Source organism: Dromiciops gliroides, chromosome 3, assembly GCF_019393635.1.
Source record: "Dromiciops gliroides isolate mDroGli1 chromosome 3, mDroGli1.pri, whole genome shotgun sequence".
Lineage (NCBI taxonomy): Eukaryota > Metazoa > Chordata > Mammalia > Microbiotheria > Microbiotheriidae > Dromiciops > Dromiciops gliroides.
Window position 1 is genome coordinate 571,124,207 of NC_057863.1, and position 24,152 is coordinate 571,148,358.

The window sequence follows — 24,152 nt, forward strand, 5'->3', positions numbered from 1 at the left end:
TAAACTTTTTATTTTAATAAACATTTTTATTTTAAATTTTGAGTTCAAAATTCTAGCCTTCCTTCCCTCCCTCCCTTCCCCCCTCCCTGAAGCAGTAAGCCATCAGTTATAGGTTATACATGGACAATCATGTAAAACATTACCATATTAGTCATTTTGTAAAAGAAAACTCAAATGAAAGAAATAAAGTGAAAAATAGCATGCTTCAGTCTGTGTTCAATCAATATCAGTTCTTTCTTTGGAGATGAATAGTATGCTTGTTGAATTGAATTGAAATAGTCTTTCTCTGGGAATTGATGACAAATAATTCAGTGACAACTTTTTCACTTGTAGTTTTATCTTTATTAGAATGGTGGTTAAAGATTGGTTATTGGTTAAGTAAAACAATAAATATTGGTAAATGTTCATTATTTATACATATTAACTTGAAGAGAACATGCATTTGTAATAAGATCAAATAAACACAAATATCCAGGTATAGATTAATTTCAGTCTCATTTTCAACTTCTTTTATCAATAACTGATGAACTAAACTTAGTTTTCCTTCTTATTCTAAGTAAGACCATTAATACCTAAAACTTACCCACGACTTTCAGAAAAAAAAAAAAAACACTTGTAGTTTTGATATGGAAAAGTCACTCAGAATCTAAGCCCATGAAGAGCTACATGGTAATTCAGGTGTCAGGACTTAGAATGAAAAGGGTCATTTAATCTTTTAATGATAAGGTTTATAAATGAATTTTATTTTTTACATTCCCTACATTTCTCCCCCCTCCTCTTAGAGAGTTGTTTCTTATAATAATAATAAGAAGAAAAAAATTTTAAAAGAAGAGGAAGAGAGAAAAATAAGCAAAATCAATCAATACATTGAAAAAAATTGATATTATTTGCAATGTTGCACACCTGTAGACCCTCTTCCTTCCAATAGATTCATGCATATGTGGGGTGGAATTCTCATATCTCTTATTTGAAGTCAAACTTATTCTCCTTAATTTGGCGACATTAATTCTTCACTTCCTTTGTTGTTGTTTCATTTACATTATTGCAGTCATTGTGTATATTGTTTTCTTGATTCTTCTTCACTTTGCATTTATTCAAGTTAGTTTTTATATACATCTTTGTATTCATTATAGTTATCATTTCTTACAGCACAGTAACATGTTAACATTGTATTATATTCATGTACTGCAATTTATTTAACCATTCCCCAGTCAATGGGCATTTACTTTGAGACAGCCCACTTTAAGTAGTAACCACCTTTTAACTGTAGTTACTAAACTAAGATCTCATGAAGCCCTGATTTTCAAGTGATTTTCATCTTGGATTAAGTTGCTGACTCTCCCTAAACTAGATCTTTACTTGGACTTTTATTTAAAAATGAACTAACTAGGTGACCACATGTGTATCTGACATTTCGCCTCTGGGACTACTTCCTTATCAGGGGCCTTTTTGATTGCATATTGTCATGCCACTTATTCCTAACTCCTTTATACCTCCTTTCCCATGATGTACAGATATTTATATACAAATCTAAGATTATTCATTAACTTTGCTCAACTGTTCTCAGCAACTTCCAATGCTGGATTTTTGAGGAAGCTTCTTTAAGTGGATATACTTTTTTCCTCTCTTAGGAGACATTTCAAACACAATAGAGCATCTAAAAAAATCACATAGTAATTTCTTTACAGACCTCTTTTACATCCCCTAAATGTCCCCATCTTCTCTTCTCCTTTTCTTTCCTTTTTTTATTCAAAATTTGTTTAAGCAAATCCCCATTTCAGCTTGTTTACTAACAATTTTGTACTTTCCTGGAAACGTAGCCTACAGAATATGCAAAATTTTAAAACCCAACAATTTATTTGACCTTTCTACATGGAATTTGATATACAACTATTTTCTGTATACACATTTTTCTAACAGGCTATATAGCCCATAATTCTGCTTTTAGAATTCTTCTCGAAAATATTTGGTCCCTTAGATGTGTCAGTTATTAAATGCATAGGGACCCCTTTCTTGCTACCCACTTGAGGCTTCTATTTCCAGCATTGCCATATGCTTTGGTCCTGACACTTTAGCTGGGTTGTTCCTAAGCATTTTACTTTTGTTATCAGGGTTCTCTTTTAGTGATGCTATTCCTCCCACAGTCTTGTAGTTTACTCCAGGCTCAAGCTTCAGTAAAACAGTACAACTTATGAGGGCATAAAAAGTATGATTAAAAACAGCAGATTCTTGTGATGATAGATCCATCATGGAGTGCCAAGAATTCTGTAATCTCCCATGTCATTGATAATTTCCCCAATTCACTGATTTAGTTATTCAGAGCACTTCTCCACTCAGTGCCTTGAGGGGTGTCATTTGCAATCTATAGTAAGTGATCCCCATAGCATTGCTATGGAAATAATCATGTACAAAGGCCAGGTCTAACCAATCTTGTTGGAGCAGAATGCACTTTATGCATTTTGTATTGGCATTGTTTTTGTGCTCTTTAAGAAAATGTCAGTTTTTTCACATGATAGGTGATGGTATGTATATGGGATTGCAAGGTCCTGGAAACCAATGCCTATCCCTCCAAACCTCTGAGGATCTGTGATTTCACTAGTGTCCCTCCAGTGGGTTGCAAAACCCTCCAAGTCTCTTTTTCTGTGAATCTTGCCCATATTTTTTTTCTGCAAATACTTCATAGAAGAGACACCCAAGGTATTAAGGGCTTCTTCTATTTTTATTGTTGTTTTTAGCATTTTGCAAGTTGATCTTTGTCATTTCCTTCAGGGATACTAATGTTTTTCCATGATCCATTTCCATAATGTTTTGCTAATGAGCTAGTACTATAAACTCATGTTCCTTTTGGTTATACTCTGCATTTGGCAAAGAAGTGAAGTATTTTCTGGCTGAGGTTGTCTCTGGACTTTTTCTATTTTTGTGGTGACTGCTTCTTATAAATTTTTTTAAAGTGGTGCTAGTCAGAATCAATGTCTTTGCTTTTATCTATTTTTAGGTTTTTTTTTGCAACTGACATCTCATTTAATCTGTTCAGATTGAAGCTACTAGCATCACACAGAATATTCACATTTTTCTTCTGAGGACCATTTCAGGTACAGTCATTATAATTTGGTGTGAAGTCTCATTGTTATTCATCCCTTTCATATAGTGTCAGTTTTTTCTATGATTTGTTCTTTGACCACTCATTATTCTGGATACAATTATTTAAGTGTCCATTTAGATCTACATTTCCCCACTAGTTTTCTTGACTACTTTCAATAATTACAGTGTTTTAGAGATAAAAATATTTTCTTTCTTCTTTTAAGCTTTACTTTCAATAAAAAGGTAAACCATGTTTTAGTTGAGCAAATATTGAAAATAGTAGAAGTTTTAAAAGCCTAGGATTAACTTCTGCCCAGACATTTTTGTTGATCTTGTTAGAAATAACAAGGCACTCGATTATATAGAAAACTGAGTTAAATTTACAAAAATACAAGTCATTTCCCAATTGATAAATGGTCAAAGGATATAAACAGGCAGTTTTCAGACAAATAAATTAAAACTATCTATAATTATAGGGAAAAATTGCTCTAGAACACTATCGATCAGAGAAATGGAAATTAAAACAACTCTGAGGTATCACCTCACACCTGTCAGAGTGGCAAATATAAAAAAAGGAAAATTTTGGATGTTGGAAGAGATGTGGGAAAGCTGGGACACTAATCCGCTGTTGGTGGAGTGCTGAAAAGATCCAACCATTCTGGAGAACACTTTGGAACTATTCCCAAAAGGCTATAAAATTGTGCATACCCTTTGATCCAGTAATACCACTGCTAGGTTTATATCCTAAAGACATCTCCAAAAAGAGAAAAAGACCTATTTGTACAAAAATATTTCTGGCAGCTCTTTTTGTGGTGGCTAAGAATTTGAAATCAAAGGAATGCTCATCAGTTGGGGAATGGCTAAACAAGCTGTGGTATATGATTGTAATGGAATATTATTGTGCTCTAAGAAATGATAAGCAGGATGATTTCAGAAAGGCCTGGAAAGACTTGTATGAACTGATGTACAGCAAAGTGAGCAGAACCAGGAGAACATTATTCACAGAGACAGCAATATTGTTTGATGAAGAATTATAAATGACTTAACTATGGGGCAGCTAGGTGGTGCAGTGGATAGAGCACCTGCCCTGGATTCAGGAGAACCTGAGTTCAAATCCAGCCTCAGACCCTTGACACTTACTAGCTGTGTGACCCTGGGCAGGTCACTTAACCCTCATTACCCTCCAAAAAATAAATGACAACTATTCTCAGCAACACAGTGATCCAAGACAATCCCAAAGGACTATTGATGAAGCATACTATCCACCTCCAAAGAAAGAACTGATATTGACTGAATACAGACTGAAGTAGGCTATTTTTCACTTTCTTTCATTTTTTCTTTTATTTGTCTTCTTGTACAAAATGACTAATATGATGTTTTACATAATTACCCATATATAACCCATATCTGATTGCTTACCACCTGTGAGAGGGGACAAAGGAGGGAGGCAAGGAGGGATAAAATATGGAGCCCCAAACTATATATAAAAATGTTTATTATATAAAAAAAGAAATAACAAGGCAGCTAGGTGGCACAATGGATAAAGAGCTAGGACTAGAGGCAAGACAATCTAGTTCAAATCTTGCCTCAGACACTTATAAGCTGTAGACTATTTATTTAACCTTTGTTTACCTCATCTGTAAAAGAGGCAGAGTAGTAGTGTTTGTCTCCCAGGGTTGTTGTGAGGATCAAATGTAATTCTGTTTGTAAACAGCTTTATAAACCTAAAAGCCTATAGAAAGACTAGAAGTTATTGGTAGAAACTATTATTAATGAACGAATATAATTTGCTTCACTAATTAAGAGAAAAAACTAAGGCAGAATAAAAGGATAATACTTTCCTGGGCAGTGGCAGCCAGGGACACTTTGTCAGTATTATTTGTAGAGGTACTACTTCATTGGGAGTTATGCTCAACAGAAGTGGAGAGAGACCCAAGAAAAACTCATAGTCTATTTCAGTCTGAGAGATTTTCAGTGATAGAACTCAGATTTAAAAACAAACAAACAACAACAACAACAAAAAACAAGCTTTCTAATGCCTAAGAGAAATGTCTGGTTACCAAATCACTGGAGATCTTTAGCCAAACTTTCCCCCCCCCACTTCTATGGAGTGTTGGTCTTCCCTTTGCAAGAGAAGGGCTCCACATATGACTATCAGTGTTATCTTTGTTATAATGTTACTTATGAAATCACCTGGCCTCGATGAATTATATCCCAGAAGACCGTTGACCTGAAAGATTTGATGGTTGAGTCAATGGCAATGATTTTTTGAGAATCATAAAGAAAAGGAAAAGTCCCTTAGGACCTGAAAAGGGGAAGAAGGCAGTCTTTAAATGATTAACAGAAGAATTTGATGTAAATTCCTGGAAAAAATTCTAGAATGTTCTATTTAACAGATAGTTTGTAAGCACTGAGTAAAGTGATTGTGACTGTGATTATTTCAAGCCAGCATGGGTTCATGTAGTCAGTTATGCTGGTATATCCGCAGTTCCCTGGTTATTGGGTTACTAGACTGATCCATCAGGGCAATGCTATAGATGTAGTTTCAGCAAGGCAGTTGACAAAGTCTCACAATATAATTGTAGACAAGATGGAAGAATGTGAATCCAATGATAGTATGATTAAATGGATTCAGAGATAGTTGGGCAACAGTATCAATTAATGCTGTGATATTAGCTCTTCACTTTGTCCTAGTGTGATCAAAATGTTTATCAATGATTTGAATGAAAATTCATGGCAGGCTTATCAGATTTGCATATGATGCCAAGCTGGGAGGGATAGCTAGTCCATTGGGGGATAGAATTGGGATTTCAGTGGTTCTTGACAGACCTGAACAACCATTTAAGTCCAAAATGAAATTTAATAGAACTAAATATAAATTCTTACACTTAGGTTAAAAATCAACTGCATATGGGGCAACTACATGGCACAATGGATAAAACACTGACCCTGGATTCAGGAGGATCTGAGTTCAAATCCGGTCTCAGACACTTGACACTTGCTAGCTGTGTGACCCTGGTCGAGTCACTTAACCCTTATTGCCCTGCCAAAAAAAAATCAACTGCATAAGTACAGGATGGGGGTAGATATGGTTCATTAGAAACTTGTGAAGAAACAGAGAGGTTTTTGTAGACTATAAGTTCAATAGATATATTTAACAATATATTTAATAGAGCTATTGATATTTCTATACATATCAATGAAATATCAATATATCAGTGATATACATAATTATATAAATAAAAAAAACCTAATGTGCTCTTCCCTTGAGCTGTCCTAGGTAATCATTTAAAATGGTGAGGTACTCCCTTGATCCAGAGAACCCCACAAAATCATGCAAGTCAAGGGGTTCAAATCTCCAGGTGCACTTCAAGAATACCTGTGAAACAGGGGGCGGCTAGGTGGCGCAGTGGATTAAGCACCGGCCCTGGATTCAGGAGTACCTGAGTTCAAATCTGGCCTCAGACACTTGACACTTACTAGCTGTGTGACCCTGGGCAAGTCACTTAACCCCCATTGCCCTGCAAAAAAAAACAAAAACAAAAACAAAAAAACAAAAGAATACCTGTGAGACAGCCCAAGCTATCAAAGGCATGCACATCCGAAAAGCTACCAAGTATTTGAAAGATGTCACATTGAAGAAACAATGTGTTCCCTTCCATGGATACAATGGTGGAGTTGGTGGGTGTGCCCAGGCCAAGCAGTGGGGTTGGACACAGGGTTGTTGTCTCAAAAAGAGTGCTGAGTTCTTGCTGCAGAAAGTAACGCTGAACTGAAGGGTTTGGATCTGCATTCTCTTGTCATTGGGCATATCCAGGTTAACAAGGCCCCCAAAGTGCCATGGCGTACTTACAGGGCTCAGGGTCGAATCAACCCATACAGGAGTTCCCCTTGACATATTGAGATGATATTGACTGAAAAGGAACAAATTGTTCCTAAACCAGAAGAGGAGGTTGCTCAAAAGGAAAAGATATCCCAAAAGAAACTGAAGACACAAAAGCTTATAGCACGGGAGTAAATGGGACATTACTATGCAAATAAAAGTGAAAATATGTTTATCCTTACCAAAAAAAACCCAAAACACCTAATGTGATGTTAAATTGAATTAATAAAAAAAACTTAATTTAATCATCAAAATTAATATTTTAATATTTAATAAAATATTTTTATTAATAAAAGTGATTAATGTTTAATTAATTGACAAATTGATAAAAGTAGCATGGAGAGGTATATGGATTGAGTATTGGACTTGGAAACAGAAGAACTGGGTTTGGGCCTTGATTCTAATTTTTATAAGTTTTGTGACCTTGAACAAGTCACTTACCTTTTCTGAATTTCACATCTGTACAATAGAGATAATGCTATTCGCATTGCTTACTTTGCAGGGGTTTTAATGCAGCAATCATCATGCTAGCTATTCAATGTTATACAAATGTGATCTAGTAACAGTTATGAGTTAGATGATCAGAGTCATAACTGTGACAGAGTGACAGCTGAGTTTGCCCAAGAGCATCAACAAGGAGCAGAAAGGGTAGCTACACTGGGATTTGAACCATGGTCTTTATTCTTTGGGCATTACTCCTGACTCTCTGGACTTTTTCACCATGGCCTTTGTAAATATTTTTTCCCTCCGCCACCACCCACCAATCCCTTTCAATTTTTTTTTTTTACGTATTATCTTTCCCCATTACATTGTAAGCTCCATGATGGAAGAAACTATCTTTCTTCGTGTATTCATATTCCCAGTGCTTAGCACAGTGCTTGGCACATAGGAAGAGCTTGCTAAATGCTTATGGTCTTGACTTGACTGTCCCTGTACCTTGTGTTTCTTTGTAGGCACCATATATTGGGAGAGCTCCTGCTCCTTCTCTGGTCCTTGACCTCTGCCTCTCTAAGGTTCCATTGCTGTTGCATGCCCCTCTTCAGAGGTCCATATTCTCTCATTTCTATGTCCCCATTTTCTCCTTTGGGGGGGTGGCAGATCAAGGGTTCAGTGACATGCCATGGGGACATGGACTTCCTCCTCTCCTAGCATAAAGGGAAAACTATCCTATTCTTCTCTACTACATCATGTGATGCCATTAACCTGGGACCTTCACTATACCATTCCCAAAGGATACCCAAGATGAGTAGTGACTTGGGCGTGTGTTGAGTCAAGTCCAATCCTGATTCCTCCTTGCACATAAGGTGCTCTACTATCCCAACCTATGACCAAGTCAATGGAATTTACCCGATACAAGAATACCTGGTTAGAGTCCTAGAGATGATAATCTCATTGCATTCCACCCCATTCAGGACATTCCTGAAGTTTTGGACTGTTTTGGGAACCACCAGAAGAAAGTAGCACAAGTATAGGAAGGTGACTTGACTATGTTAATAAGGAGACTAAAAATCAATTCATAATAGAACTAATTAATAGAAGGAAGGATGTTTAGTTTGAAGAAGAGAAGATTATGAGGAGTGGACAGTAGTATGATTGTGTTCTTCAGCTACTGGAAGGATAATCATTTGGAAGCAGGATTCGATTTGTTTTTACTTGGCCTCAGAAAGCAGAACTAGTACCAATGAATGATAGCCTGAAGTACTCTAAGATTCCTTCTTTTTTTTTTTTTTTTGCTGGGCAGTGGGGGTTAAGTGACTTGCCCAGGGTCACACAGCTAGTAAGTGTCAAGTGTCCGAGGCCAGATTTGAACTCAGGTACTCCTGAATCCAGGACTGGTGCTTTATCCACTGAGCCACCTAGCCGCCCCCTCTCTAAGATTCCTTCTAAGATTCTATGGCAATTCCATGCAATTCAGATCAAATTAGAGCTCACCCAAACTTTTGGCCTAAATTTGATCCAAACTGAGGACAACCAGAGGAAGGAAAAACTCAGCTGCAATAGCCAGGTTCACAAGACCTCTAGAGATTGATTTTCAAGTCTTTCTATCAAAATCTTTCTATTTTCTCAATACTTTTCTCCTTAATTTAAACCCATGTGTATTTCAAGGGAAATTTAATTAAAAAATAACAACATTTTTGTAGCTAAATGGAAGCATGTGCTATGAAAACAGTGAAGAAAACCATGGAAAATCAGTTCTACATGCCTATTATTCCCATGCCCAGCAAAGATAACTGAGGGGTGGTGCCCTATAGTCAGCTGTCTTGGGGAACAATGTTCCTGAGAGATAGCAGCATAGATCAGTTTGCTATGTACTCTCATAATGACCCTAACAAAAGGCTCTACAGCAGGGACTTAGACTGTATCAGCAATAACTTGGTTTCTTCAGAAATGTCTGGTCAATGACAACATCAGCATTGGCACAGCAGTGGAATGCTTCTTTCAGTTAATAATGCACTGCCCTGACCCAAGTTCTTCTGAGGCAACCAGTGATCAAGGTCCTGACATGACTTCAATCCCTCCATCTGATTTAGTAGACATTGGCCTCTTCATATCCGGGAGAAAAGTCTGTGAGGTAGTAATTCAAGAGAAAGTCACTTTTAGAACTTCCAGATGCTCTAAATTTTATGAAAGCAGAGCAAGGCAGGACTTAATGATATCTCCTGCTGTGTTAAGCATTCATTTAGGAATGGGCTTCCTTGATGGGCATGTTAGTCACTAAAAAGAATTATAGGCCAAGTATTGGAAGGGACCTCAGAGTCCATCTTGTTTAATCCCATCACTTTTCAGAGAAGGAAACTGAATCTGAGAGAGGTTAAATAACTTGTTCAAGGTCATTCAGGTAGTAAGTATCAGAAGTGTGATTTGAACCCCAGTCCTTTATTACAAGAGTCAGTGTTTTTACCACTATGCCACCTGGAAGAAGATTGGTTTAAGCTAACATATGTTTCTTGAATCGGATTGCTAGGCTCCGTGGCCAGAAAATAAAGCAAAGAAGTGTCCTTGTGCTCAATAAGCTTATTTTCTCATAGAAAGCTATAATAGCATGGAAAGCATTTTGAGACCAACATGCAGACTAATGTAAGCTAGGTAAACTTCCAATGAAAGAGGTCTTCCTTTCCAAAGAAGAGGCACCTTTGTTTAGGAGCATTTTTTTTTGTAATGGTGCTTGGTTACAAAAATTCCCTTTTCTAGGTCCTGCCCTTCCCTTTATGATATATCCTTTGTAAATGCCATACAATACAGTCTCAGAATTAATTCTGTTTTCATCTTACCAGACTTAGACATAAAGGAGTTCCATGATTTCTTATCTCATTGTTTTTCCCCTTGCACTCACCTGATTTCATCTTCTATCCTCCCTTTGGAAAGTAGTCTCAAGACTGCTAAGTAGTTTAGATACATTTTTCATGTCATACATGAGTGGGGTTCAAAATGTTGGGGTCAGGCCAGGAATCACAGTGCCAAACAAAATTCCATATTTTTGCTGTTCAGTCATGTCCAACTCTTCATGACTCCATTTAGGGTTTTCTCGACAAAGATAATGAAGTGGTTTGCCATTTCCTTCTCTAGTTCATTTTTTTTTTTAAATGAGGCTATCGGGGTTAAGTGACTTGCCCACGGTCACACAGCTAGCAAGTGTTAAGTGTCTGAGGCCGGATTTGAACTCAGGTAGTCCTGAATCCCAGGCCACCTGCGCCACCTAGCCACCCCTCTAGTTCATTTTACAGATAAGAAAACTGAGGCCAACAGGGTTAAATGACACACAGCAGGTAAGTGTCTGAGACCAGATTTGAACTCAGGAAGATGAATTTCCCTGATTCCAGGCCTGGTACTCTATCCACTATACCACCTAGTTGCCCCCAAAATATCATATATTCTCCTTAATTCATGGACTAATATGTGGAACCAGTGGTGAGCCAATAAGCTTTGCCAAGTAGGATACAGGGAAGGTCTTACTAACCTCCAGCCAAAAAATGAAAAAAGAAAATCTATTTGTTTCACAAAAAGGAGCTTGAAGGAACTTGAGTTGCCAAGAAAACCCATATTATCGTGAGGGTAGGGTCCATGTTGGAATGAAAGAATGGGGTTAAAACAGACATCAAGGGGCAGCTAGGTGGCACAGTGGATAAAACACTGGGCCTGGATTCATGAGGACCTGAGTTCAAATCTGGCCTCAGACACTTGACACTTACTGTGTGACCCTGGGCAAGTCACTTAACCCTCATTGTCCTGAAAAAAAGGAAAAAAAGAAAAAAAAAGAAACAAAAACACCCAGACATCAAGCTGAATAATAAGGCCAAATTATTTCCAGTCTTAGGTATCAGTACAGAGGCCTGGGGGCCTGGGGTGGGGAGAAATACCCACTGGATGCACAACTTAAAAAAAAGTCTCAGATTTTTTAAAAAAGTAAAACTTTTAGCACAATTTCTTTAAGTTTAAAGTCACCATCCCATTTGTTTTTACCACAGATCTATGGTCTCTTTAAAAGAGCAGTTTAAGAAAATTTGGCTCCTGGACCCCTAGGCCCATGCTCTTATGAGCCTGGGGTAGTAGGAAGAGTGTTGGATTTGGGATCAGGAAAGATCTGTGAGCACGGACAAGTCACTAAGCCTCAGTTTCCTCATCTGTAAAAAGAGGATGATACCTGTAGCATTCACATCCCAAGATTGTAGTGAGGCCCAAATGTTTTTCAACTCTTTAGCAACTATATGCCTATTGGTCATCAATCTCTCCTTTCCACATTTTATGCTAGGTCTCAGTCTCTTTCCAATGCTCCCTATCTACAGGGAGACAGTCCCTTTCCCTGCCGTGAACCATATATTTTCTTAAAAAAATCCATCTGAGAGTTTTCATTTTGAGCTGCATTTTAATGTATAGATTTCTGGAGGGAAGAGTCAGCCCCTTTTCTCGCCTCTGTTCCAAGATATCACTAAATTCTTTGCTTCTTGTCTTAGAGACAAATTCTACTATAATTCAGGCCCACATAACCGTACTCACCTGGACAACTGCAGCAGACTCTTAATTGGTCTTCCTGTTCCTAATCTCTGCCCTCTCAATCTACCTTTCATACAGAGCTGCCAAAACACTGTCCCCAAATTCAGATCTCCCCTACTAAACAATCTACAATGGTTCTCTGTTGCCATGAGGCTAAACTACAGACACCTCGGCTGCTATTGTTAAATGGGCCCATGATTTGGCTCCCATTTACCTCTCCAGCTTATTACATTTTATTCCCCCTCACACACTACTTAGAGTTGAACTGGCCTGCTAGCATTTCCCTATTCTCACAATGTTCCATAGTGACTCCTTTCTCTTCCATAGTGCCCTTTCTCTTCATCTCCACATTATAGAATTCCTCACTCATTTCAAATCACAGGGCAGGTGCCACCTCAGGTTTCCCCTGATTTTTCCATGGATTGGCATTCTCTCCTTCCTGAATTTATGTAGAATCTACTTAGGTATATATATATATATATATATATATATATGTATGTATGTATGTATGTATATGTATGTATGTAATATATGTATATATACACATAAACACATATATACACACACATACACACATACATATATATATGTGTGTGTGTATATATATATATATATGTATGTATGTATGTATGTCATATTTCCCCTTCCCCCTTTCCTAGGAAACATGTAAGTTCCTCCAGGCCAGGGTCTATTCATCATATTTCTCCTTGTTTCCCTAGTACCTAGCACAGGGCCTGGCACATAGTAGTTACTTAATAAATTTGCTGAATCCAGTACAATTTATCTACCTTCTCCTCCTTTCATTTTCTGGTTGCCAGCTATATACCTTAGGTGGCTTTCTGTTGAATCTGTTGTTTATCTGACCAATCTTGCTTAGCCCAGCCCTTTTAGAGTTCCTTATAAAAAACAACTTTAAGTTTCTTTCTTCTGAATTTTAGCTGAATTTATGAATATGAATTAAATTTAAAATATGAAATAAATTATGAATTTATGAATCTTTTGATGTGGAGCTGCCCAATTCCTACATAGCTTCCCCCAAGATCCCATTTTTGTGGATCAATTAAATGACTTTAGGTGAGGAAAGTCAGTAGGAGCACTGGTTTTGGTTGTAATTTGCTCTGTGTAATTTATGGCTTTAAATGCTTTCACACACATGAATATATTATCATATCAGTCCTACACATTATCTCATTAATCCTCACAATAAACTCATGAGCTGAGTTGGGAAAATCTTTATCCCATTTTTTTCAAGAGAAGGAAACTGAGGCTAAGCTTGGGTCATTTGCCCAGTAAGTAATGGAGCTCGGTCTAGAACTCAGATCTCCCAGCCTTAAGTGTAGAGTTCTTGTCCTCCCACCCCCATACCATACTGCCTTAGGCAAGGCTTATTGTCTCAAACAAAACACATCTCATCCTCTGTGATTTCTTTTTCAAAAGTCTATAGCTACCACTGGGACTTGGGGAGGCAGGGAGAGAGAGGGAAAGGGAGACATATTGGATACCAGATAAAGCATTTCCCTTTAAAACATCTGCTGGTGCTGAGGCTGATGGGCGTTATTTCTTTATTCCATGAAATGAGGAGGCAAAAGGAGACTTAAGGAAAACCCATTAGGGAAAGCTGTGGAGGACGAGCTGCCATGGTGACATATGGGGGAGGCAAGTAGAAGCCCTGCTGTGCTGAGGAACTCAGTGCATGGTTTGGTTCTAGCTGATTAATTCCCATTATTATATGTTCCCTCAAAAGGACCTTGTGAGAAAGGGAATGAAGAAGTCTTTCCACCAGATCACTCCTCAGCCACTATGGCTAAGAATTTCCTGGACCTGGGGAAAGCTTTCTGGATCCATCAGGATGCTTCCTTTGGCTGTGGGAGGATTTACGCAGAGCCAAACATTTCATGGCCCTATGGGTAATGTGCTTTAAAGCCTTCTCTGAAAGTGAAATTTATTTGAAGGAAAAGCCCTTTCCTACCAATTGGAATGGCATCCTACAGGGTGACTCATGTATCCAACCCCTAGAGCTTCGAAAGCAGAAACTCACCCTGGAATGAGCATTTCTGTTTAATGATGTGAACATTTCTAAGGGCATAGATCCTTCTTTGGAAGCACAGTCATTGGCCATTATCAAGGACAAAAACATTTTCAATATCTCTGGGTCATTATCTTCCTTCAGGTTTTATACCTTCAGGAAATACTGGACCACAGAACTGAAGGAACCCCAGAGGTCATCTTGTCTAACCCTCTACTTAAAGCTTGAATCTCCTCTCCACCCTCTCCAACAAATAGTCACCTCCACATCTGGCTGAAGACCTCCAGCTGTTTTGCTTTTATTATGAGGACAGAAAAATTGGTTAATAAAAATAACTGAGACTATTTGCATTCTATAAACAAGCACCAGTTTTTGAGTCATAGGAACATATTTCTAATCAATCTCAGTTCTTCTATTCACAAACTCTATAACCATGGGCAAGAGGCACTATCTCTGTGTGCCTTGGTTTATTTCTCATTAAGATCTGTTGGACTATATGATTTCCAAGGTCTTTTGTAGCTCTAAGTTCTATGATCTTTAAAAAAAAATTATCATGAGGGGTGGATTGGTGGACATTAGTGCAGAAAGACCTTAACATGACTATATTTTCTTTGTATTTCAGGGCCTAATTCACAGAATCATGGATTTAGAATTGGAAAAGGCCTTAGAGGTCATGTCATTCAATCCCCACTTTTTTGATGAGAAGAAACTGAGACCCAGAGAAGTTTGAATCATTTGCCCAAAGCCACGCAGATAGTAAGTGGCAGAGCCAGGATAAGATTTGAGTCTTCCAGATTTTAGTTCCAGATCTAGAACACTGCATTGTACCACAGTGTCCCCTTTTCTAGGACACTAAAGCACTGTTTGCTGAACCCAAAGAATTATCAAGGAGGTTATTCCAAAAGATAAAGTTAAAAAGGTGCACCTGCCAACTAGCCTAGGCATCATCTCTCCAACCCCCTAGAACCAGAGACACTTTGATTAAGCATTTTATTACTATAAGCTTGGATTTCAGTTCTCAATATAGTGGAACAAATTCTGCAATTGGAGTCAGAAGTCTTTCACTGGCCTCTTGATTAGCTGTGTGACCTTGGAAAAGTCTCTTGACTCATTGGAGTCTTGGTCCCTTAAGATCATAGAGAAAGTTGAGTGGTAAAGCAGAGACTAGAACTCATATCTTAAACCTTATGTACAATGTTTTTGGTTTTTTCCCCCATTATGAATGCAGTTGATTCAACACTTAGAAGGACAAGGTGAGGCTTTTAGCTTTATAAGGATCATTCCTATATATTGCTAAAAGTAATATTTCATTTTGGATATTAACATTGTAGCTAATACAAAACAGGAGTTAGTCAAACTGACAAATGAGCGTCATTTGTTCTGTTTGGTCTTATAGGGACACACAGGGAAACTGTATTGCACGTGGAATGCACATTTGATTCAGAAGCATGGGAGCTGAGTTAGAATTCTGGCTCTGCCCCTTATTGTCCGTGACCTTAGGCAAATCATTTAACCTCTCTGAGATCATTTCCTCATTTGTAAAATGAGTGGGCTTGATTAGGAAACTTTTAAATTCCCTTCCACCTCTAGACTATCATCTGATGATCCTAAAGTATAAATTCATGGATCTGTATGGAAATTCCATATTACAGAGTATCCTAGATAAGGTGATAATAACTCAAGAGATCAAACCAACTATTCATAGGAGGAAAAACCAGGTGGACAAACAATGACAATTGTCTAAAGAAACTATGAAATGTGGTCAGATGGACAGGCCAGAGAGCTGGTCCATCAGGACACACATTTTGAATAGACACAGAGATTTGGCTGGGCGTAGGGGAGGCATATATAGAGAAGGTTTTGGAGTGTTGGTATGAATACCAGACATAGAAAGGAAACTTTTTAACTCTTGGGTTATTTTTATGTGTGGGAAACCAATGGACCATGGCACAGGTGGTACATTGTTTTCAGCTCTGTGCTTGAGCTAGTGTAATCATTGTACAATGTTTTTGAGTGACAATGATCAATGCCAATATTGCTTAGAGTATACAGCTGGGACCGTATGTATAGTCTAATGACATCAGTTTCTTTGTTGAGGCAATCTTGGACTCACAGTCATCTGGTTTACCATGATTCACATCTACTATGTAACTAATTATTTCAATGCTTCAATATATCCATGGTTCTCTCCATGTGGGTATTCTCTGCACTGATACAGAATAGCAGTCCCTCTCTATACCTTAGTCACACCTCACACTTCCGTAATACTTCACTAAGATTAGTGAAGTGTTTTGCAAAATTAACTCTGAGGGGTAGATAGTACAGGCACCATTATCTCAATTTAAGACATGAGAAATCTGAGGTTCAAAAAAGTCAGGTAATTCTGTCTTCTTAACTTGCTGTGACCGCTCCCCCCCTGCCCCCACATCCAAATTGACCAGTAGGTGGTTATGCTTCTGGTGAAGGGCCTTTCTGAACTTAACTAACAGACACACATTCCATGACCAGGCTTGTAGTCAAAGCCTTTTTTACCTTGGTAGACTTTGTGAGAGCTGACATCTTCCCAACATAACTTTCAAGGACCCAGGGTCACTAATCTGCCACAGTGAAACTTACGGCTTCCAGTGACACCCATGTTAATACCTAGAATCTGTCATAAGGTTGCTAGAACCATATCCAACATGTGTAGTTTTGACAAGTTTTACAAAAACAAAGCCATAATTTTGAGGACCAGACACGAGGGGCAGCCGAGCATAGCAGTAAGCCTTGGTGCCAGGAAGTTCTACAGTCATCTTGCCTCTGACACATACTGATGGAGTATGTGGAAGTTATTTAACCTCTCAGTGCTGTGGGCCCCTTCTAAGACTATTTGTTTCAGAGAAGTTGCTGAATGGCATTCGGGTGGAGGGAATTTTTATCTAGGAATTTCCTATACTAAATGAAATCATAGGTCCCCATATGGGCATGGCTTTAGAGGTGAACTATCCCAACCTCATTTTGCAGATGAGGAAGCTGGGTCCAAAAGAGATGAGTCATAGAATCTCAGGATTGAAATGGACTTCAGAGTCCTTTGTGTTCTATTTAGAGTTGACTGAGAATCTCCTCAGTGGAACAGTAGGATCACCACTTCTTTATACGTTGTTCTTTTTCATCCTTCATTTATGAAAAGGGTCAACGACATCACAGGGTGATGTCTTGACTTGCCTGTGAATTGGATTTAAGTGAGGCAGAGTTGCACAGTCAACAGCCTCACTCTCCCAGAGTTGTCTAGTGGCAAGACAAAAGTCAAGATGACTGATGATGACCCAGGACATAATGGATGATCTTTGCATCTTCAATATCTGACCAATATCTAAGCACTTCAAAGCACCTGCTTCAGCCATCTTCATGGCAGAAGGAACAAATTGTTTTCATCCTCCCATTCCGCCAAGAGAAGTTTTCACATGCTTGGGTTAGACACTCCACCTACCCACCAATGGGTTTGAATCCCATAAGTTACCCTCAACCTGATTTAGCCTGTTTGCCAAGACAGTTTTACCAGGATGTAACCACTGAGTATGCTACAACTCCTTGAAGCCACAGGTGAGAGTTGGGTGAAAGTGGACACCAAAGGTAGATAAGCAACTTAAAAAGGACTTAGTAAGCCCTCATACCAAAGGTAGTAGTCCTCCCTGAATATCCCATACACCCCTTTTTATAAGTACTTAATAGCACTCACAATGAACAGTGAATATACAACATTTCTCAGTCAGTCTGATTCTGGCCCATATACCCTTCCCCCCCTACTCTGGTCCCCCAGTGACCTCTCTATGACCCTTGCAGTCCCTTTCCTAGGGCCCTCTCTGGCTTATGCCACAATCCTTCTCCCAAGGATCCTTTGGCTATTTCCTTACAATCCCATTCCTCCATCCCCTGCCCTTCCCTATGTGGCCATTTTCTAGAGGACTTCTTTATTAAAATAAGATCAAATTGAGGTTATCAATTACTATATTACATAGTTTAATTGATTCATATAAATTTTAGAAAACTTTTATTGTATACTCATAGATGCTAATACCTTAAATTTTTTTAAACATGGCATTAAAAGTGCTTTCACATACATGATCTCATTCAACCCCTGTAACAACCCTGTAAAGAATTATTACTCCTTAGTGTAAGCATTATTACTCATATTTTATTTCTGAGGAAGATGAGGTCAAGAAACTAAATGAATTTGCTCAAAATTGCATAGCCAGAAAGTGGTGAGTTAGAGTCTTGAGCCTTCTATAGTAGAGAATTCTGCCTTTGAGACCAGGAGGTATCTCAATCCTTCTTAATCTCCTTTGCTGGATTATCATCCATCTCTTGCCCCCAAATGCTGGGTGTGCCCCAAGGCTTTGATCTGCGTCTCCCTTCCTCCTTTTCTCTTCCTCCCTCTGGATGATCCTATATCATCACCACAAGAAGACACCCAAATCTAGAATTTCAATTATAATCTTTCTCTTCAAATCTTTTTCTACATCATCAATTGACTAATGAATGTAACTACCTAAATATCCAATAGGCATCTTAAGCTCAACATTTACAACATAGATTTCATTTATATTGTCCCCTAAACCTATATTTCCTTTGCTAAATGAACTGTCTTCCATGGAAGGAAGCACATCTTTATAGTCACCCATATTCATCTCTTTAGGGTCTCCCTTTACTCTTGTTTGTTTGTTTGTTTTTGCCAGGCAATGGGGATTAAATGATTTGCCCAGGGTCACACAGATAGTAAGTGTCAAGTGTCTGAGGCTGGATTTGAACTCAGGTCCTCCTGAATCCAGGGCTGGTGCTTTATCCACTGTGCCACTAGCTGCCCCCCTCCCTTTACTCTTTCATCTCTCCTCCCCTCCTCATGTTCAATTGGTTGTCAATTCTTCTGAAGTCTACCTCAACACAAGGCAATCACTCACGTGGTGGTCAGAGGAAGACACTCTGAAGGCCTCTTTGAAGAACTTTGGAATTGACTATAACATGGTGATGTCATTTTGGTCCTCTTCAAGAACAAAGGACAATACACAAACAACTAACTTGTCTACTTTTCTTCACTCAAACAGCCAGCGCTCTGTTTCAGACCCTCATCATCTCTCACTTAGACCATTGTAACAGATCCCTAATTGGTCTTCTTGCTGGTAGCTCCTTTTTTCTCTGATTCATCCTTCATATAGAGAGCAAAATAATCAATCCCAAACAAGAATCTGACCACGTCACTGTCCTTGTTCAAAAGCCTTCAGTGGCTGCCTATTTCCTCTAGGATAAAAGAGTAATTTCTCAATTTTCCCCATGGTCATATGATTCTATACACGGTCAATCAGTTAGTCAATAATCATTTATTAAATCCTTATGATGTACCAATTAAAATTTACTCTTCGCTATTGCCTACAATTAGTAGTCAAGCTTCCATCTCCATCTTTCCTCACATGCTGTCCTCTATGCCTAAAATGCACTTCTCCCACCTCCACCTTGTAGAATATTTAATTTCCTTAAAGACTCAGCAAGGGTATCACTTCTTACAGAAATGCTGTCCATATCCCCCTATTTGCTAATGCCCTCTTCTTCCTCAGATTATCTTACATATGTGTATCTGATTAATTGTTGTATTCTACCAGTAGAATGTAAATTTCCTGGGGTCAAGGACTGGTTTTCATTTTTGCCTTTGAAGCTCCAGTTTCTAGCGTGGTGTCTTGAATGCAGTAAATACTTAATAAAGGTTTGTGGAATTGAAGAATTTCTGCCATGCCATGCTCGCTCACTCATACTCTCTCTCTCTCTCTCTCTCTGTTTTTTTTTCTTTTTTTTGGCACCTGTGATTTTTATCAGTGTAGGCAATTCCCAAATTGGAAACTCCACCAATTTAGGTCAATTTGGCAGCTGGTAGCACAGTGGCTAGAATACTGGGCATGAAATTAGGAAGAACTGAGTTCAAATCCAGCCACTGACATTAATCAGCTGTGTGATCCTTGGCAAGTCCTTAACCTCTGTTTGCATCAGCTTTCTCAACCATTAAATGAGAATCATAATAGCACCTACCTCACAAGATTTTTGGGAAGGCCAACTAGATAATATTTATATAGAGCCTGGTACACAGTCAGTACTTAATAAATGCTTATTCCTATCCCTTCCCCCTTCACTTAGACTTTCTCAAAGAACTTAGAGTTTGAATGATTTGTCTAAGGTCACACAGCTAGCATATGTCAGAGGCAGGATTTGAACTTGTATCTTCTGAACTCCAAGACCTCTACTCTATTCACTATGGCATACAGTCTGCCTATTTAGTTGATTAACTGAAATTTCTAGTCAATTCTACAAAAAAGTTGATCATTAGGTTCTTTGTTTAAAATTCCATGCATACATTGTTTCTTTGAGAAAATCATAATTAGCTAACATAATTTTGACACTCAGAAACTTTTCTACAAACATAATCTAGCATATTGGGGGGCGGGTGTGCTTAGGCCATGGCCTGAACATCGAATACAGTTACAATTCTAAAGGGCATTAGGGGCAGCTAGGTGGCACAGTAGATAAAGCACTGGCCCTGGATTCAGGAGGACCTGAGTTCAAATCCGGCCTCAGACATTTGACACTTACTAGCTGTGTGACCCTGGGCAAGTCACTTAACCCCAATTGCCTCACCAAAAAAATAAAGGATATCAGTCCATACATGTAGGTCACATACTCCTTAACTTTGGAGAAACTTCTCATAATACCTTAAAAGTAAACTAAATATCTTTAAGAAAATCATAGCATCCAGCCATTAGTGTAACACACCTGTAGTCTTTGCTACTGAGGGGCTGAAATTGGTGAATCTCTTCAATTGAGGAGTGCTAAGGTGAAATAGGACTGCAACCAACTGGGTGAAGCATGTACTAAGACCAGCATCGATATGGGGAGTCCCTGGGAGTGGGGCCTAGGAGTGAGGGGAACTGCCAGTCTGCCCAAGTTGGGATGAGCTAGCCCAGGTTAGAAATGGAGCAGGCCCAAGTTTTTGTGCTGATCAGCAACAGGGATAGGCCCATAAATGATTGTTTCACTTTCAGCCTGCATGAGATAGAAAGATATAGTTTCAAAATAAAATAAGTAAACATCAATCAAACAAACAAAACCAAAACCAAAACACCACAGTACATCTTCAGAATAGGTAAACCATAGTTTTCTGAAGTATAGAGACCATCCAGAAAAGTTAGTCTCCTTTGAAAAGTTTTAGGAAAAAGATGTTTATATGTATACCCAGCAGCTTCAGGAATAAGCAATTATGGATTAAAAATAGGTCAGTTAAAGGGCAAAACAGTAAGACTAGGAATTAATTCCAGTGAAAAATAACAATTGGGGCAGCTAGATGGCGAAGTGGATAGAGCACTGGCCCTGGAGTCAGGAGTACCTGAGTTCAAATCCGGCTTCAGACATTTAACACTTACTGGCTGTGTGACCCTGGGCAAGTCACTTAACCCCAACTGCCTCACTAAAAAAACAAATAAACAAAAAAACACACACAAAAGAAAAATAACAATCAAAAAATTAATTCCCTAGGGGAGAACCTTGGGACTTAGTCCTATTCAGTATAATTTTTTGATGAATTGCTGATGGAAGTGAAAAGTAATAAAAACTTATTGATGACAATGAATTACTCGGACAAACCCCCCTCCAAATTACAAGGTAACCATAGGGTTAAGACATGAAACTCAATCTAGACCCATATATAGTAATGTACCCTTGAACCAGTGATTCTCGAAGTATGGTCCATGGACCCCTGTAGACCCCCAAGAACCTTTGAGGGGGTTTGGGAGATCAAGCCTATTTTCATAATAATTGTAAAACATTATTTGACTCTTAACAATATTCTTCCAATTCTAATTACTTATCTGTGTGAGGTGAGATTTTCTTCATCTATTTCAAACCAACATCACAAGAGATTGAATGTGTATGCAAATATAAGAACCCAATTGCCTTCTATTAAGTCAGACATTAAAGAATTTTGCAAAAATATATAAAACATTAACAACATTCTCACTAAATTTTTTAATTTTAGAAAATAGTTATTTTTATAAAATGTTTTTTCTGAAAATATGTAATTGGTTTTTAATTTTAAAATAATTTAAAAGTATGTTTTAATTTCTTATAAAGTAAATGCCAATAGATATAGGCAGGGGTGTACTGGAAAATGTTCAAATCAGTTTCTAAGAGATGATTGTTAAATGTTCAGTGTGTGCATTTACACATCAAAAATCAATCAGCAAACACTTCAAATCAAGGCTTGACTTCCTGTTTTGTTTACTGTCTAGACTTAAGGAAATGATGAAGAAATGTTAGAAAATAATACAGACTTAATGAACAAGTGTGTCATGTGTAGCTATTTTTTCAGGGAGCTAGCTATTAAACATTTACCAGTACTCTACTGGATATGGCCCACATAGACAAAAACTCTTTTGCATCTTCAGTAATTTTGAAGAGTGCAAAAAGATCCTGAGACCAAAACATTTGAGAACTAATGCTTTAGATCATTTATTATCATGAGAATGAACTCGTACTTTGTGGTCACTTGTCAGGTACAAACAGTGAAGTTGTGAGATAGGGAGCCCTCAGAGGAGAAAGCTGTTTCTGTTTTTTCTCCTTCATCATTAGTTGTATAATTAATTGTCTTCATCTTTCCTTGATGCTGCTCATATTCTTGGAAATGTCTTTTGGTCAAATTCAATAGCACCTCTAATTTGTTCACAAAATAATACCATGGCACCATGAGATGATCTTGTCTCCTAATTTATGGCCACGCTCCAACCTTTCTAATCTCGTCAGCAGCCCTTGGTCTCTCTATCTTGTCCGTCTCATCAGCAGCCCCCTTCTTCTTGTCAGATCTCCCTGAGTCTAACCCCCAGATCTATATATATATCTTTCCTTCTCTCCACTCAAATCTTGGGGCTTCCTGCACCCCCACAGACCAAGCTAATCTGCCCCTCTTCCTCTCACAAGCAAACATCACTTCCTGATGCCAAAGAAAAGCCACATGTCTTGCCTTCAGGTGCCTTCTCCTCATGGCGGCACTTTCCTACAGTAAGTTTCCAGCAGGTGGCGTCATTCCAATTATTCCAATACTAATATTATAAATGTGTTTCAGTTTGTTTTATTGGGTGAGTTGGGAAATTTGAGTTCTTTGGTGAGGTTAGTTATTTGCACGTTGGAAGTATTCCCAAATTGTAATCAGGGTATATATATTTTTCTTCATTTATTATTCTTTCATTTTTTAAATTTTCATTGTCCTGGCATAGTAAAATCACATATATTTATATACCATATTTAGTTTAACCATTCCCCAATTGATAGACATTTACTTTATAGGTTTTTGCTACTACAAAAATTGCTGCTATGAATATTTTGTCATTGACCTCCTTTAGTCACAGATCTAGCATTCTCTTGACCAAAGGGTTTGGAAATTTTAGTCACTTTTAAAGAATAAATCAATTTTTCTCTCCAGAATGATTAGATCAGTTCACAATTGTATCAAGAGTATATTAATGGGGGGCAGCTAGGTGGCGCAGTGGATAAAGCACTGGCCCTGGATTGAGGAGGACCTGCGTTTAAATCCGGCCTCAGACACTTGACACTTACTAGCTGCCTAACCCTGGGCAAGTCACTTATCCTTCATTGCCCCCCCCCCAAAAAGAGTATATTAATGGGCCTGGTTTGCTATTGCCCTTCCTACATCAACTATATCCTTCTTTTGTCGTTTGCTGAATCTGAAGCAAAGTATTAGAGCTACTTTGATTTGAATTTTCTTATTCCTGATATAGAACATTTTTACATTGTTGTTAATAAATTGTAGTTCTTTTTTCTAGAATTGTGTAATATCCTTTGGCAGAGCAACTACGTGGTGTAGTGAGTGGATAGAGGACTGGGCTTGGAATTAGGAAGACTCATCTTCATGAGTTCAAACCAACCTTAGACACTTATTATCTGTGTGACCTTTGGCAAGTCATTTAACCCCATTTGCCTCAGTTTCCTCATCTGTAAAATGAGTTTAACCACTCATTTTTTGTTTTCCATATTTAAAAAATTCTGGATACTTTTCTTGTATTAATTCCTGAAATATGTTATTGAGGGTTTTCTTTTTAGTGATCACATTTTTCAGAGAGCCCTATTAATTTAAGTCATCTC

The 24,152-nt window shown here is 38.2% G+C and overlaps 1 pseudogene; it reads left to right on the plus strand.

Moving 5' to 3' along the window:
- Positions 1-6,644: 6,644 nt before the first annotated feature.
- On the plus strand, positions 6,645-7,099 carry LOC122750370 (annotated as a pseudogene).
- The last annotated feature ends 17,053 nt before the right edge of the window (positions 7,100-24,152 follow it).